Source organism: Pseudophryne corroboree, chromosome 11, assembly GCF_028390025.1.
Source record: "Pseudophryne corroboree isolate aPseCor3 chromosome 11, aPseCor3.hap2, whole genome shotgun sequence".
Taxonomy (NCBI): Eukaryota; Metazoa; Chordata; class Amphibia; order Anura; family Myobatrachidae; genus Pseudophryne; species Pseudophryne corroboree.
Window position 1 is genome coordinate 364136375 of NC_086454.1, and position 16320 is coordinate 364152694.

Sequence of the window (16320 nt, forward strand, 5' to 3'; positions counted from 1 at the left end):
GGGGAAAGGAAGCCAGCGAAGGGCTTGTAGGAGAGGCGAGGAGGATGTTGTGCGTTTGGTGAGGAAAATGAGCCGGGCAGCAGCATTAAGGATAGATTGGAGTGGAGAGAAGTAATGGTCAGGGAGGCCAGTCAGGAGGAGATTACAGTAATCCAGTATGGAGCATCCTGGGTCAGATCTGGAAATACTTTTTAGATGAAAACGGCAGGTTTGTGAGAGGTGCTGAATGTGTGGGGTGAAGGAGGGGGAGGAGACAAGGATTACGCCAAGACAGCGCACTTGGGGGCTAGAGGAGATAGTAATGCCATCAATGGATAATGAGATTGTGGGAGGTGAGGTTGTGCGGGAGGGAGGGAAGATGATCAGCTCGGTCTTAGACATGTTGAGTTTAAGAAAGCGCTGGGACATCCAGGAGGAGATAGCAGGGAGACAGTTGGAGATACGAGTGAGGAGAGCAGGGGAGAGGTCAGGGCAGGAAAGATAGATTTGGGTGTCATCAGCATAGAGGTGATATTGGAAACCAAAAGAACTAATGAGCTCACCTAGAAGACTTATAGAGAAAGGACCAAGGACAGAACCTTGGGGTACGCCTACAGTTAGTGGAAGTGAGGGGGAGGTGGAGTCATGAGAGGAGGCCGAGAATTAACGGTCAGAGAGGTAGGAAGACAGCCAAGAGAGGGCAGTGTCACGCAGACCAATGGAGTGAAGGATTTGCAGTAGGAGAGAGTGTTCCACAGTGTCAAAAGCAATAGAGAGGTCAAGAAGAATAAGCAGAGAGTCGTGGTCCTTAGATTTAGCAGCATGGAGGTCATTGCAGACTTTTGTAAGGGCAGTTTCAGTGGAGTGGAGAGGACGGAAGCCAGACTGGAATGGGTCAAGCAGTGAGTGTGAGGAAAGAAAGGAAGTAAGGCGGTTGTAGACAATACGCTCAAGGAGTTTGGAGGCAAAAGGGAGGAGAGAGATGGGTCGGTAGTTGGAGAGAGTGTTAGGATCAAGGGTAGGTTTTTTAAGAATAGCATCAAGACTGATGAGTGCCGCCTACTGCTTTTATCTCTCTCTCTATATATATATATAGATGTTCTTTGCTAGGCGCATACGCGGAAATCTTTTAGCGCATCAATGAGTAAGCGCTTTATTCCTTTTTGTGGTTACAAACCAAGGTGTGGGTGGAATTGCATTTGTTACAATTGTTACCGGCTCAACAGTCCCGATTAGCGGGTATCAAATGGCGACAAAGCTCACTAAAGCGGGTGTAGCCTGACAAAACTATGGGCATGATTGGTTGCAACATGGGTGTGTTTATGATTGGAGACATGCACATAAAATGGCTATTAGTACATCCCGGTCTTCCCTCCTATGAGTGAAGTTTTTGTTATGTCTCTTATCCTGCTTTGTCTGCTACTTTTAGAAGTCAGTGTTCCCATTTCATGTTCCCATTCTTCTCTTTGGGTCCATTGGAACAGCTAGTGTGGCGGTCCACCTTTGCTGCGTTATGATAAGATGTATTCGTTTGAAGATGAAATTGATGTTGTCCTATTTGCCATTGTCCCATCCCTGGTTAGTTTCACTTGACTAAGGAGAGTAAGTCCCAATTCTCCTGGATTTAATTCTTAGTACGATCACTGTGTCTCTGTTTTCTGTTGTGCTAGCCAAGTCTCCCCATCTTATCCTGGATCAAGTGCTGACAATTAAGTTAAAACTGCTGGTCATTCCTCGTAAAGCGGCTAAACCCGACTAAACTAATGAGCACGATCGTGAAAGTGCCATTTGGACACCCAAACAAACCACTTTTCACACATTTCAGCTCGGCACCCCCGGTGGTTGCGAGCGGAAATGTAGACGCTGGCAGCCGATCGCGCCTGAATGGAGCTACATTTGAATATCTCTGTTTGGCGCCATCCAGTGGCTGCCATCATCATTAAGGTTTAAATTCGTTCAATCATGTCCTTCATTGTTGGTGCAGGCACCAGTCCAATCAGTTAAATATATCTAATCTTTATGTGCCAATGGAAGCCCTTTGGCAAGTGAGCCGGTAAAGTGGAAGCTGATTGTTTCACAGTGATTGTTTTGTTTCAGGACGGTTTGAAATGAAGGACTCTGAAACGCGTTAGGGTGTCTCGTGTTATACCTTTTATTATACATCTCTCATTTTCTGGTGGTTCTGGAGTATCAGTGTTTCTCTTCATGAATTTGTGAAGGCACAGGAATGAGGACATTGAAAAGTTTATCAGAGCACCATCACTGGCACGTCTGCTGGTCCTGGTTACCTGGTGACCATGATGGATATTTTGTCAATATTTGACTCTGGAGGTGACAATAGTCCTGGGCTATGGGAAGCACCTTTCTTTCCTTTACAAGGCATCACTTGTGCATTGTGTTCATCAGTTTGTATAGCACTTTGTCTTACGTTTCTGCCTTTTGTATGGCTGTCCAGTTGGCATGTGGTGGCTGTGTGCTACATTCCACGCAATTGTTCATAGAGGCCACATCCGTCCTTCTCATGCTTTCTGGATGGGAAATTGTGAATGCCCAGAATAGTGTGTCTGCCATCCCCGATATTGTGTTGTGTCATAATAGTTCAGTAAACTCAACATCATCCTTCGCGACTCGTAGAAGCGCCATTTTTTTAAGCATCTTGTCTTTTCCAACCAGTATTTTGTGACCATAATTGTAGTGGTTGAAGTTCTTACATCCTACTACTATGACAACCACATCTGTCTTCATTGCTGCACCATTCACCTGTGTTGTGTTTAATCTTAGCACTAGTTATGGTCCATCTGTTCTGATATCTTAAGTTGTATACACACTAGTGATGAGCGGGTTCGGTTCCTCGGAATCCGAACCCCCCCGTACTTTAGCCTTTTTACATGGGTCCGAGGCAGACTCGGATCTTCCCGCCTTGCTCGGTTAACCCGAGCGCGCCCGAACGTCATCATCCCGCTGTCGGATTCTCGCGAGGCTCGGATTCTATCGCGAGACTCGGATTCTATATAAGGAGCCGCGCGTCGCCGCCATTTTCACACGTGCATTGAGATTGATAGGGAGAGGACGTGGCTGGCGTCCTCTCCGTTTATAGAGAAGAGAGTAGAGAGTTAGAGACACTATTTACTAATTTTGGGGAGCATATTAGGACTGGAGTACTACTACTTGCTGATAGTGTGACCAGTGACCATTGACCACCAGTTTAATTAATCCGTTCTCTGCCTGAAAAAAAACGATACACAGTGTGACACAGTCACATACCATATCTGTGCTCAGCCTCAGTGTGCTGCATCATCATATGTAATACTGTATATCTGACTGTGCTGAGTGCTCACTGCTCACACAGCTTAATTGTGGGGGAGACTGGGGAGCAGTTAGAGCAGGAGTACATAAATAATATATTTTAAGTACAGTGTACACTTTTGCTGCCAGAGTGCCACACTGCCAGTGTGACTGACCAGTGACCACACTGACCACCAGTATATTGTGATTGTCTGCTTAGGACGGAGTACTACTTGCTGATAGTGTGACCAGTGACCAGTGACCACCACCAGTTTAATTAATCCGTTCTCTGCCTGAAAAAAAACGATACACAGTGTGACACAGTCACATACCATATCTGTGCTCAGCCCAGTGTGCTGCATCATATGTAATACTGTATATCATTATCTGACTGTGCTGAGTGCTCACTGCTCACACAGCTTAATTGTGGGGGAGACTGGGGAGCAGTTATAGCAGGAGTACATATTTTAAGTACAGTGCACACTTTTGCTGCCAGAGTGCCACTGCCAGTGTGACTGACCAGTGACCACTGACCACCAGTATATTGTGATTGTCTGCTGACCACCAGTATATTGTGATTGTCTGCCTGAAAAAGTTAAACACTCGTCGTGTGGTGTTTTTATAAACGCATTCTGCAGACAGTGTCCAGCAGGTCCGTCATTACATAATATATACCTGTCCGGCTGCAGTACTAGTGTGATATATATATATTTTAATTTTATCCTATTATCATCCAGTCTATATTAGCAGCAGACACAGTACGGTAGTCCACGGCTGTAGCTACCTCTGTGTCGGCAGTCGCTCGTCCATCCATAATTGTATACCACCTACCCGTGTTTTTTTTTTTTTCTATCTTCTTGATACTAGTAGCTTACTTTAGGAGTCTGCAGTGCTGACAGACAGTGTCCAGCAGGTCCGTCATTACATAATATATACCTGTCCGGCTGCAGTACTAGTGTGATATATATATATATTTTAATTTTATCTCATTATCATCCAGTCTATATTAGCAGCAGACACAGTACGGTAGTCCACGGCTGTAGCTACCTCTGTGTCGGCAGTCGCTCGTCCATCCATAATTGTATACCACCTACCCGTGGTTTTTTTTTTCTATCTTCTTGATACTAGTAGCTTACTTTAGGAGTCTGCAGTGCTGACAGACAGTGTCCAGCAGGTCCGTCATTACATAATATATACCTGTCCGGCTGCAGTACTAGTGTGATATATATATATATATTTTAATTTTATCTCATTATCATCCAGTCTATATTAGCAGCAGACACAGTACGGTAGTCCACGACTGTAGCTACCTCTGTGTCGGCAGTCGCTCGTCCATCCATAATTGTATACCACCTACCCGTGGTTTTTTTTTTTTCTATCTTCTTGATACTAGTAGCTTACTTTAGGAGTCTGCAGTGCTGACAGACAGTGTCCAGCAGGTCCGTCATTACATAATATATACCTGTCCGGCTGCAGTACTAGTGTGATATATATATATATTTTAATTTTATCTCATTATCATCCAATCTATATTAGCAGCAGACACAGTACGGTAGTCCACGGCTGTAGCTACCTCTGTGTCGGCAGTCGCTCCTCCATCCATAATTGTATACCACCTACCCGTGGTTTTTTTTTCTATCTTCTTGATACTAGTAGCTTACTTTAGGAGTCTGCAGTGCTGACAGACAGTGTCCAGCAGGTCCGTCATTACATAATATATACCTGTCCGGCTGCAGTACTAGTGTGATATATATATATATATTTTAATTTTATCTCATTATCATCCAGTCTATATTAGCAGCAGACACAGTATGGTAGTCCACGGCTGTAGCTACCTCTGTGTCGGCAGTCGCTCGTCATCCATAAGTATACTAGTATCCATCCATCTCCATTGTTTACCTGAGGTGCCTTTTAGTTGTGCCTATTAAAATATGGAGAACAAAAATGTTGAGGTTCCAAAAATAGGGAAAGATCAAGATCCACTTCCACCTCGTGCTGAAGCTGCTGCCACTAGTCATGGCCGAGACGATGAAATTCCATCAACGTCGTCTGCCAAGGCCGATGCCCAATGTCATAGTACAGAGCATGTAAAATCCAAAACACCAAATATCAGTAAAAAAAGGACTCAAAAATCTAAAATAAAATTGTCGGAGGAGAAGCGTAAACTTGCCAATATGCCATTTACCACACGGAGTGGCAAGGAACGGCTGAGGCCCTGGCCTATGTTCATGGCTAGTGGTTCAGCTTCACATGAGGATGGAAGCACTCAGCCTCTCGCTAGAAAAATGAAAAGACTCAAGCTGGCAAAAGCACAGCAAAGAACTGTGCGTTCTTCGAAATCCCAAATCCACAAGGAGAGTCCAATTGTGTCGGTTGCGATGCCTGACCTTCCCAACACTGGACGTGAAGAGCATGCGCCTTCCACCATTTGCACGCCCCCTGCAAGTGCTGGAAGGAGCACCCGCAGTCCAGTTCCTGATAGTCAGATTGAAGATGTCAGTGTTGAAGTACACCAGGATGAGGAGGATATGGGTGTTGCTGGCGCTGGGGAGGAAATTGACAAGGAGGATTCTGATGGTGAGGTGGTTTGTTTAAGTCAGGCACCCGGGGAGACACCTGTTGTCCGTGGGAGGAATATGGCCATTGACATGCCTGGTGAAAATACCAAAAAAATCAGCTCTTCGGTGTGGAAGTATTTCAACAGAAATGCGGACAACATTTGTCAAGCCGTGTGTTGCCTTTGTCAAGCTGTAATAAGTAGGGGTAAGGACGTTAACCACCTCGGAACATCCTCCCTTATACGTCACCTGCAGCGCATTCATAATAAGTCAGTGACAAGTTCAAAAACTTTGGGCGACAGCGGAAGCAGTCCACTGACCAGTAAATCCCTTCCTCTTGTAACCAAGCTCACGCAAACCACCCCACCAACTCCCTCAGTGTCAATTTCCTCCTTCCCCAGGAATGCCAATAGTCCTGCAGGCCATGTCACTGGCAATTATGACGAGTCCTCTCCTGCCTGGGATTCCTCCGATGCATCCTTGCGTGTAACGCCTACTGCTGCTGGCGCTGCTGTTGTTGCTGCTGGGAGTCGATGGTCATCCCAGAGGGGAAGTCGTACTCGTAAGACCACTTTTACTACTTCCACCAAGCAATTGACTGTCCAACAGTCCTTTGCGAGGAAGATGAAATATCACAGCAGTCATCCTGCTGCAAAGCGGATAACTGAGGCCTTGGTATCCTGGGCGGTGAGAAACGTGGTTCCGGTATCCATCATTACTGCAGAGGCAACTAGAGACTTGTTGGAGGTACTGTGTCCCTGGTACCAAATACCATCTAGGTTCCATTTCTCTAGGCAGGCGATACCGAAAATGTACACAGACCTCAGAAAAAGACTCACCAGTGTCCTAAAAAATGCAGTTGTACCCAATGTCCACTTAACCACGGACATGTGGACAAGTGGAGCAGGGCAGGGTCAGGACTATATGACTGTGACAGCCCACTGGGTAGATGTATGGACTCCCGCCGCAAGAACAGCAGCGGCGGCACCAGTAGCAGCATCTCGCAAATGCCAACTCTTTCCTAGGCAGGCTACGCTTTGTATCACCGGTTTCCAGAATATGCACACAGCTGAAAACCTCTTACGGCAACTGAGGAAGATCATCGCGGAATGGCTTACCCCAATTGGACTCTCCTGTGGATTTGTGGCATCGGACAACGCCAGCAATATTGTGTGTGCATTAAATCTGGGCAAATTCCAGCACGTCCCATGTTTTGCACATACCTTGAATTTGGTGGTGCAGAATTATTTAAAAAACGAGAGGGGCGTGCAAGAGATGCTGTCGGTAGCCAGAAGAATTGCGGGACACTTTCGGCGTACAGGCACCACGTACAGAAGACTGGAGCAACACCAGAAACGCCTGAACCTGCCCTGCCATCATCTGAAGCAAGAAGTGGTAACGAGGTGGAATTCAACCCTCTATATGCTTCAGAGGTTGGAGGAGCAGCAAAAGGCCATTCAAGCCTATACAACTGAGCACGATATAGGAGGTGGAATGCACCTGTCTCAAGCGCAGTGGAGAATGATTTCAACGTTGTGCAAGGTTCTGCAACCTTTTGAACTTGCCACACGTGAAGTCAGTTCAGACACTGCCAGCCTGAGTCAGGTCATTCCCCTCATCAGGCTTTTGCAGAAGAAGCTGGAGACATTGAAGGAGGAGCTAACACAGAGCGATTCCGCTAGGCATGTGGGACTTGTGGATGGAGCCCTTAATTCGCTTAACAAGGATTCACGGGTGGTCAATCTGTTGAAATCAGAGCACTACATTTTGGCCACCGTGCTCGATCCTAGATTTAAAACCTACCTTGGATCTCTCTTTCCGGCAGACACAAGTCTGCTGGGGTTCAAAGACCTGCTGGTGAGAAAATTGTCAAGTCAAGCGGAACGCGACCTGTCAACATCTCCTCCTTCACATTCTCCCGCAACTGGGGGTGCGAGGAAAAGGCTCAGAATTCCGAGCCCACCCGCTGGCGGTGATGCAGGGCAGTCTGGAGCGACTGCTGATGCTGACATCTGGTCCGGACTGAAGGACCTGCCAACGATTACGGACATGTCGTCTACTGGCACTGCATATGATTCTCTCCCCATTGAAAGAATGGTGGAGGATTATATGAGTGACCGCATCCAAGTAGGCACGTCAGACAGTCCGTACTTATACTGGCAGGAAAAAGGGGCAATTTGGAGGCCCTTGCACAAACTGGCTTTATTCTACCTAAGTTGCCCTCCCACAAGTGTGTACTCCGAAAGAGTGTTTAGTGCCGCCGCTCACCTTGTCAGCAATCGGCGTACGAGGTTACTTCCAGAAAATGTGGAGAAGATGATGTTCATTAAAATGAATTATAATCAATTCCTCCGTGGAGACATTGACCAGCAGCAATTGCCTCCACAAAGTACACAGGGAGCTGAGATGGTGGATTCCAGTGGGGACGAATTGATAATCTGTGAGGAGGGGGATGTACACGGTGATATATCGGAGGATGATGATGAGGTGGACATCTTGCCTCTGTAGAGCCAGTTTGTGCAAGGAGAGATTAATTGCTTCTTTTTTGGTGGGGGTCCAAACCAACCCGTCATTTCAGTCACAGTCGTGTGGCAGACCCTGTCACTGAAATGATGGGTTGGTTAAAGTGTGCATGTCCTGTTTATACAACATAAGGGTGGGTGGGAGGGCCCAAGGACAATTCCATCTTGCACCTCTTTTTTCTTTAATTTTTCTTTGCGTCATGTGCTGTTTGGGGAGTATTTTTTTGAAGGGCCATCCTGCGTGACACTGCAGTGCCACTCCTAGATGGGCCAGGTGTTTGTGTCGGCCACTAGGGTCGCTTAGCTTACTCACACAGCTACCTCATTGCGCCTCTTTTTTTTCTTCTTTGCGTCATGTGCTGTTTGGGGAGTGTTTTTTGAAGAGCCATCCTGCGTGACACTGCAGTGCCACTCCTAGATGGGCCAGGTGTTTGTGTCGGCCACTAGGGTCGCTTAGCTTACTCACACAGCTACCTCATTGCGCCTCTTTTTTTCTTTGCGTCATGTGCTGTTTGGGGAGTAGTTTTTTGAAGGGCCAGCCTGCGTGACACTGCAGTGCCACTCCTAGGTGGGCCAGGTGTTTGTGACGGCCACTAGGGTCGCTTAGCTTACTCACACAGCTACCTCATTGCGCCTCTTTTTTTCTTTGCGTCATGTGCTGTTTGGGGGGTGTTTTTTGGAAGGGCCATCCTGCGTGACACTGCAGTGCCACTCCTAGATGGGCCAGGTGTTTGTGTCGGCCACTTGGGTCGTTGAGCTTAGTCACACAGCTACCTCATTGCGCCTCTTTTTTTCTTTGCATCATGTGCTGTTTGGGGAGTGTTTTTTGGAAGGGCCATCCTGCGTGACACTGCAGTGCCACTCCTAGATGGGCCAGGTGTTTGTGTCGGCCACTTGGGTCGCTGAGCTTAGTCACACAGCTACCTCATTGCGCCTCTTTTTTTCTTTGCGTCATGTGCTGTTTGGGGAGTGTTTTTTGGAAGGGCCATCCTGCGTGACACTGCAGTGCCACTCCTAGATGGGCCAGGTGTTTGTGTCGGCCACTTGGGTCGTTGAGCTTAGTCACACAGCTACCTCATTGCGCCTCTTTTTTTCTTTGCGTCATGTGCTGTTTGGGGAGTGTTTTTTGGAAGGGCCATCCTGCGTGACACTGCAGTGCCACTCCTAGATGGGCCAGGTGTTTGTGTCGGCCACTTGGGTCGTTGAGCTTAGTCACACAGCTACCTCATTGCGCCTCTTTTTTTCTTTGCGTCATGTGCTGTTTGGGGAGTGTTTTTTGGAAGGGCCATCCTGTGTGACACTGCAGTGCCACTCCTAGATGGGCCAGGTGTTTGTGTCGGCCACTTGGGTCGCTTAGCTTAGTCATCCAGCGACCTCGGTGCAAATTTTAGGACTAAAAATAATATTGTGAGGTGTGAGGTGTTCAGAATAGACTGAAAATGAGTGGAAATTATGGTTTTTGAGGTTAATAATACTTTGGGATCAAAATGACCCCCAAATTCTATGATTTAAGCTGTTTATTAGGGTTTTTTGAAAAAAACACCCGTATCCAAAACACACCCGAATCCGACAAAAAAAATTTGGTGAGGTTTTGCCAAAACGCGTTCGAACCCAAAACACGGCCGCGGAACCGAACCCAAAACCAAAACACAAAACCCGAAAAATTTCAAGTGCACATCCCTAATACACACGGTGAGATAAATCTGTAATCTTAAGGAAAGTTAGTGCATATCTCAAGGTGTTAGGCAGCTTGTGATACAGATTCGATCCCGATGCGCGCTCCCATGGGGTCGGAATCACAAGGCTGGATAGACTCTGCAGGCAAGTCAATCTTGACTATCTAGTACAAAGTATAGTCAAAATTGTACATAGACAAAATCGAAAGTATAGATAGTCAAAATCTGGGCTCTGGGGGAAATCACATAGTCAAAATCGGGCACAGCAAGGATCTCACCGTGTGTATACACCTTTAGTACTGTTCCGGTTTTCTCTATTCAGTTTCTGTTATGAGTCAGGTCCGCACATGGGCAGTTGGTGTTCTCAGTTTCTCTTGACTATGGACCTAGTTTAGATCTGATCGATGGGCTGTGTTTTTTGCTGCCCTGCGATCAGATAGTCGCCGCCTACAGGGGGAGGCGAAATGCGCTGTGCAAATGTGCGTTCTCTTTTTTTGCAGAGCTGTACAAAGATCAGTTTGTGCAGTCTCTACGCAGCCCAGCACTTACTCTTTATGTGTGATGGATCCTGATCGGGGCCGGAGTTTACGTCAAACACCCTCCCTTCAAACGCCTGGTCCCTCCTGCGTTTTTCCGGACACTCCTGGAAAACTGTCAGTTGCCACCCACAAACGGCCTCTTCCTGTCAATCTCCTTGCGAACGCCCGTGCATTCTGATTTTTCGCACCATCCCATCGCTTGTCACCAATGCCAGTTGTTGGTGTATATTCCTTAAATCCTCCATGAATTTGATCCCCAAAAATTTCACATCGGTGACCCTTTCCACCACCTCACCATTCAAAATCAGCGGACAGATGCTAGTTTTTTTTAGATTTCCTAAAATCTGTCACAACCTCCTTAGTTTTCTAACTGTTTAATAACAGGTTGTTTTTTACCCCCCACTCGGCGAGCCTTCTCACTTCCTCTATGTAACCACTCTCATCTCCACCGGTTATCAAACCCACCAGAGTGGTATCATCCGCTAACTTAATCACAGAGATTGTCTTCAAATTAGACTCACAGTCAGAGGTATACAAAGAATATAAGAAGGGACTGAAAACACAACCCTGCGGAACTCCTACGTTTAACACCAGTTCTGAAGACAAGTCAGAGCCCAGTCTGACTATCTGCGGGCCATCTGTCAAGAAATCCAACAGCCAATTACATATGGCCGTATCATATCCAATCTGTAAAAGCTTTTTTACTAACACGGCCGGCACTACCGTGTTAAAGGCGGAGCTATAATCCACAAATAACAATCTAGCATAGGAGTCTCTATTTTCAAGATGACAAAGTACTTTATGAAGCACCATAAGAGCTGTGTCCTCTGTTCGACCGATAGGCAAACTGATTAGGGTCAAATCCCGGTGGGATGACACTTTTTAGATGGACCAAAACAATTCTCTCAAAACATTTCATAATCAATGTATCCAGACCTTGGTGAATTTTGAACCATATAACATTGGAAGGGCTTATGCTCCCTCATTATAATTTGATGTCGGTCACGTGTATGCAGATTATTTGGTGCCGTTGTACCCAGTGACTTTGTTTGGCAGAGGCGTAACTAGCACAGGGCAAGCAGGGCACGTGCCCTGGGTGCCGTGGCAGCCCCAGAAGAGTTGGGCGCCACCAGCACCTACACGGCCCGATCGCCCCATGCGACAGAGTTTCTGCATCGCCAGCGCTACCCGCGGCGCTCTCCCTGTCTCCCCCGCTGCTGTGCCTGTCACACTGTACAGGCAGCGGCAGCTAGGAGTCTCCCCCTACTCCCCCTGCAGTGTCCATATTGCGGCCTCGGAGGTGCAGGTGAGCAGGCCGTAGCAGTTTACTGTCGGGAGAGGGGGGGGGGGGGGGGGGGACAGTGTGAGTGTGCGTCAATTTTTGCAGTCCAGTGTGTGTGGGGGAGGGGAAAGTATGAGAATATGTGTGTGTAGTCTGAGTGGGTGTGTGTGGAGTTTGGGGGTGGCCAGTCTGTGTGTGTGTAATCTACAGTCTGACTGTGTGTGTGTGTGTGTGTGTGTGTGTGTGTGTGTGTGTGTGTGTGTGTGTGTAATCTACAGTGTGTGTGTGTAAGTAAGGGGGTGGGGCACTGAGATGCCCTTCTCACTCACCATCCAGCTGGGTGGCCGAGCCGGGCAGGTGGAAAGTCAGCAGCAGGGGCAGCATGCCGGATATCAGCAGCCCAGGGTGCGGGCTGTAAGGCACGTGCGGAGCCCAAAGCCGGAGATCGGCAGCATGTTGACCGGCAACAAGCGGCTTCTGCTTCCGCGTTCAACATGCTGCCGATCTCCGGCTTTGGGCTACGCAGGATTTGGGGGATGGGTGTCCTCTGGCGGTGTACTGCAGCTCCGGGGGTGCGGGCTCCGGAGGCTCTCAGCACTGTTGAATATCCAGCTGCCTCAAGCTGCTGCTGCTGGCTGTCCCCCCGCCCGGCTCAGCCACACAGCTGTACGGTGAGAAGGGCATCTCAGTTCCCGAGGTTTAACACATATGCCTCAGTAAATGGCCTCCGCGGTAAACGATACTAATGCTTACCATGGCAGTAACAGCGAGGAGGACGGCACACATCGGGATCCTGCAGCAGCAGAGAAGAACCCCTTCGGAGCGCAGCAGACCACACTGAAAAGGGTGCATCCCCGATGCGGTGCTCTGCATCCTGGGTGTTGCCGAAGATGAGGAGTGTCGGAGGTGGCAGAAGCGCCGCAGCTTGGGGTGAGAAACCGCTGCAACCCTTCCGCTGCTAAACTCTGCAATTAGTCAATTAAGGGGGTAGGCTCCCCTCACCACAGTGCCCCACAGGATTAGTTAATTAAGGGGGTAGGATCCCGTCACTCTATAATGTGAATTTTTAGCTCATACCGTGTGCTATAATGTGAATTTTGGCTCATACCGTGTGCTATAATGTGAATTTGGCTCATACCATGTGCTATAATGTGAATTTCGGCTCATTCTGTGTGGTATAATGTGAATTTTGGCTCATACCGTGTGCTATAATGTGAATTTCGGCTCATTCAGTGTGCTACAATGTGAATTTCAGCTCATACCGTGTGCTATAATGTGAATTTCAGCTCATACCGTGTGCTGTAATGTGAATTTTGGCTCATACTGTGTGCTATAATGTGAATTTCGGCTCATGCCATGTGGGGTAATGTGAATTTCGGCTCATACTGTGTGTTGTAATGTGAATTTCGGCTCATACCGTGTGGGGTAATGTTAATTTCGGCTCACACTGTGTGCTATAATGTGAATTTCGGCTCATACCGTGTGCTATAATGTGAATTTCAGCTCATACCGTGTGCTATAATGTGAATTTCGGCTCATTCTGTGTGCTATAATGTGAATTTCGGCTCATACCATGTTATATAATGTGAATTTCGGCTCATTCTGTGTGGTATAATGTGAATTTTGGCTCATACCGTGTGCTATAATGTGAATTTCAGCCCATACCGTGTGTTATAATGTGAATTTCAGCCCATTCCGTGTGCTATAATGTGAATTTCGGCTCATACTGTGTGGTGTAATGTGAATTTCAGCTCATTCTGTGTGGTATAATGTGAATTTCGGCTCATTCTGTGTGCTAAAATGTGAATTTCGGCTTATACTGTGTGCTATAATGTGAATTTCAGCTCATACCGTGTGCTGTAATGTGAATTTCGGCTCATTCAGTGTGCTACAATGTGAATTTCAGCTCATACCGTGTGCTATAATGTGAATTTCGGCGCATACCGTCGGCTACAATGTGAATTTCAGCTCATACCGTGTGCTATAATGTGAATTTCAGCTCATACCATGTGCTGTAATGTGAATTTTGGCTCATACTGTGTGCTATAATGTGAGTACCTGGAGTCTCATATACTGCTCTGTCCTATCAGAAGTACATTCTCTGTGTGTGCATTTCCGTATGCTGGACGGCCGCCTAGTACCTGGAGTCTCATATACTGTTCTGTCCTATCAGAAGTACATTCTCTGTGTGTGCATTTCCGTATGCTGGACGGCCGCCTAGTACCTGGAGTCTCATATACTGTTCTGTCCTATCAGAAGTACATTCTGTGTGTGTGTGTATTTCCGTATGCTGGACGGACGCCTAGTACCTGGAGTCTCATATACTGTTCTGTCCTATCAGAAGTACATTCTCTGTGTGTGCATTTCCGTATGCTGGACGGCCGCCTAGTACCTGGAGTCTCATATACTGTTTTGTCCTATCAGAAGTACATTCTCTGTGTGTGTATTTCCGTATGCTGGACAGCCGCCTAGTACCTGGAGTCTCATATACTGTTCTGTCCTATCAGAAGTACATTCTCTGTGTGTGTATTTCCGTATGCTGGACGGCCGCCTAGTACCTGGAGTCTCATATACTGTTCTGTCCTATCAGAAGTATATTCTCTGTGTGTGTATTTCCGTATGCTGGACAGCCGCCTAGTACCTGGAGTCTCATATACTGTTCTGTCCTATCAGAAGTACGTTCTCTGTGTGTATATTTCCGTATGCTGGACGGCCGCCTAGTACCTGGAGTCTCATATACTGTTCTGTCTATCAGAAGTACATTCTCTGTGTGTGCATTTCCGTATGCTGGACAGCCGCCTAGTACCTGGAGTCTCATATACTGTTCTGTCCTATCAGAAGTACATTCTCTGTGTGTGCATTTCCGTATGCTGGACGGCCGCCTAGTACCTGGAGTCTCATATACTGTTCTGTCCTATCAGAAGTACGTTCTTTGTGTCTGTGCATTTCCGTATGCTGGACGGCCGCCTAGTACCTGGAGTCTCATATACTGTTCTGTCCTATCAGAAGTACATTCTCTGTGTGTGCATTTCCGTATGCTGGACGGCCGCCTAGTACCTGGAGTCTCATATACTGTTCTGTCCTATCAGAAGTACATTCTGTGTGTGTGTGCATTTCCGTATGCTGGACGGCCGCCTAGTACCTGGAGTCTCATATACTGTTCTGTCCTATCAGAAGTACATTCTCTGTGTGTGCATTTCCGTATGCTGGACGGCCGCCTAGTACCTGGAGTCTCATATACTGTTCTGTCCTATCAGAAGTACATTCTCTGTGTGTGTGCATTTCCGTATGCTGGACGGCCGCCTAGTACCTGGAGTCTCATATACTGTTCTGTCCTATCAGAAGTACATTCTCTGTGTGTGCATTTCCGTATGCTGGACGGCCGCCTAGTACCTGGAGTCGCATATACTGTTCTGTCCTATCAGAAGTACATTCTCTGTGTGTGTGCATTTCCGTATGCTGGACGGCCGCCTAGTATCTGGCGTCTCATATACTGTTCTGTCCTATCAGAAGTACGTTCTCTGTGTCTGTGCATTTCCGTATGCTGGACGGCCACCTAGTACCTGGAGTCTCATATACTGTTCTGTCCTATCAGAAGTACATTCTCTGTGTGTGCATTTCCGTATGCTGGACGGCCGCCTAGTACCTGGAGTCTCATATACTGTTCTGTCCTATCAGAAGTACATTCTCTGTGTGTGCATTTCCGTATGCTGGACGGCCGCCTAGTACCTGGAGTCTCATGTACTGTTCTGTCCTATCAGAAGTACATTCTCTGTGTGTGTATTTCCATATGCTGGACGGACGCCTAGTACCTGGAGTCTCATATACTGTTCTGTCCTATCAGAAGTACATTCTCTGTGTGTGCATTTCCGTATGCTGGACGGCCGCCTAGTACCTGGAGTCTCATATACTGTTCTGTCCTATCAGAAGTACGTTCTCTGTGTGTGCATTTCCGTATGCTGGACGGCCGCCTAGTACCTGGAGTCTCATATACTGTTCTGTCCTATCAGAAGTACATTCTCTGTGTGTGCATTTCCGTATGCTGGACGGCCGCCTAGTACCTGGAGTCTCATATACTGTTCTGTCCTATCAGAAGTACATTCTCTGTGTGTGCATTTCCGTATGCTGGACGGCCGCCTAGTACCTGGAGTCTCATATATTGTTCTGTCCTATCAGAAGTACATTCTCTCTGTGTGTGCATTTCCATATGCTGGACAGCCGCCTAGTACCTGGAGTCTCATATACTGTTCTGTCCTATCAGAAGTACATTCTCTCTGTGTGTGCATTTCCATATGCTGGACGGACGCCTAGTACCTGGAGTCTCATATACTGTTCTGTCCTATCAGAAGTACATTCTCTGTGTGTGCATTTCCGTATGCTGGACGGCCGCCTAGTACCTGGAGTCTCATATACTGTTCTGTCCTATCAGAAGTACATTCTGTGTGTGTGTGCATTTCCGTATGCTGGACGGCCGCCTAG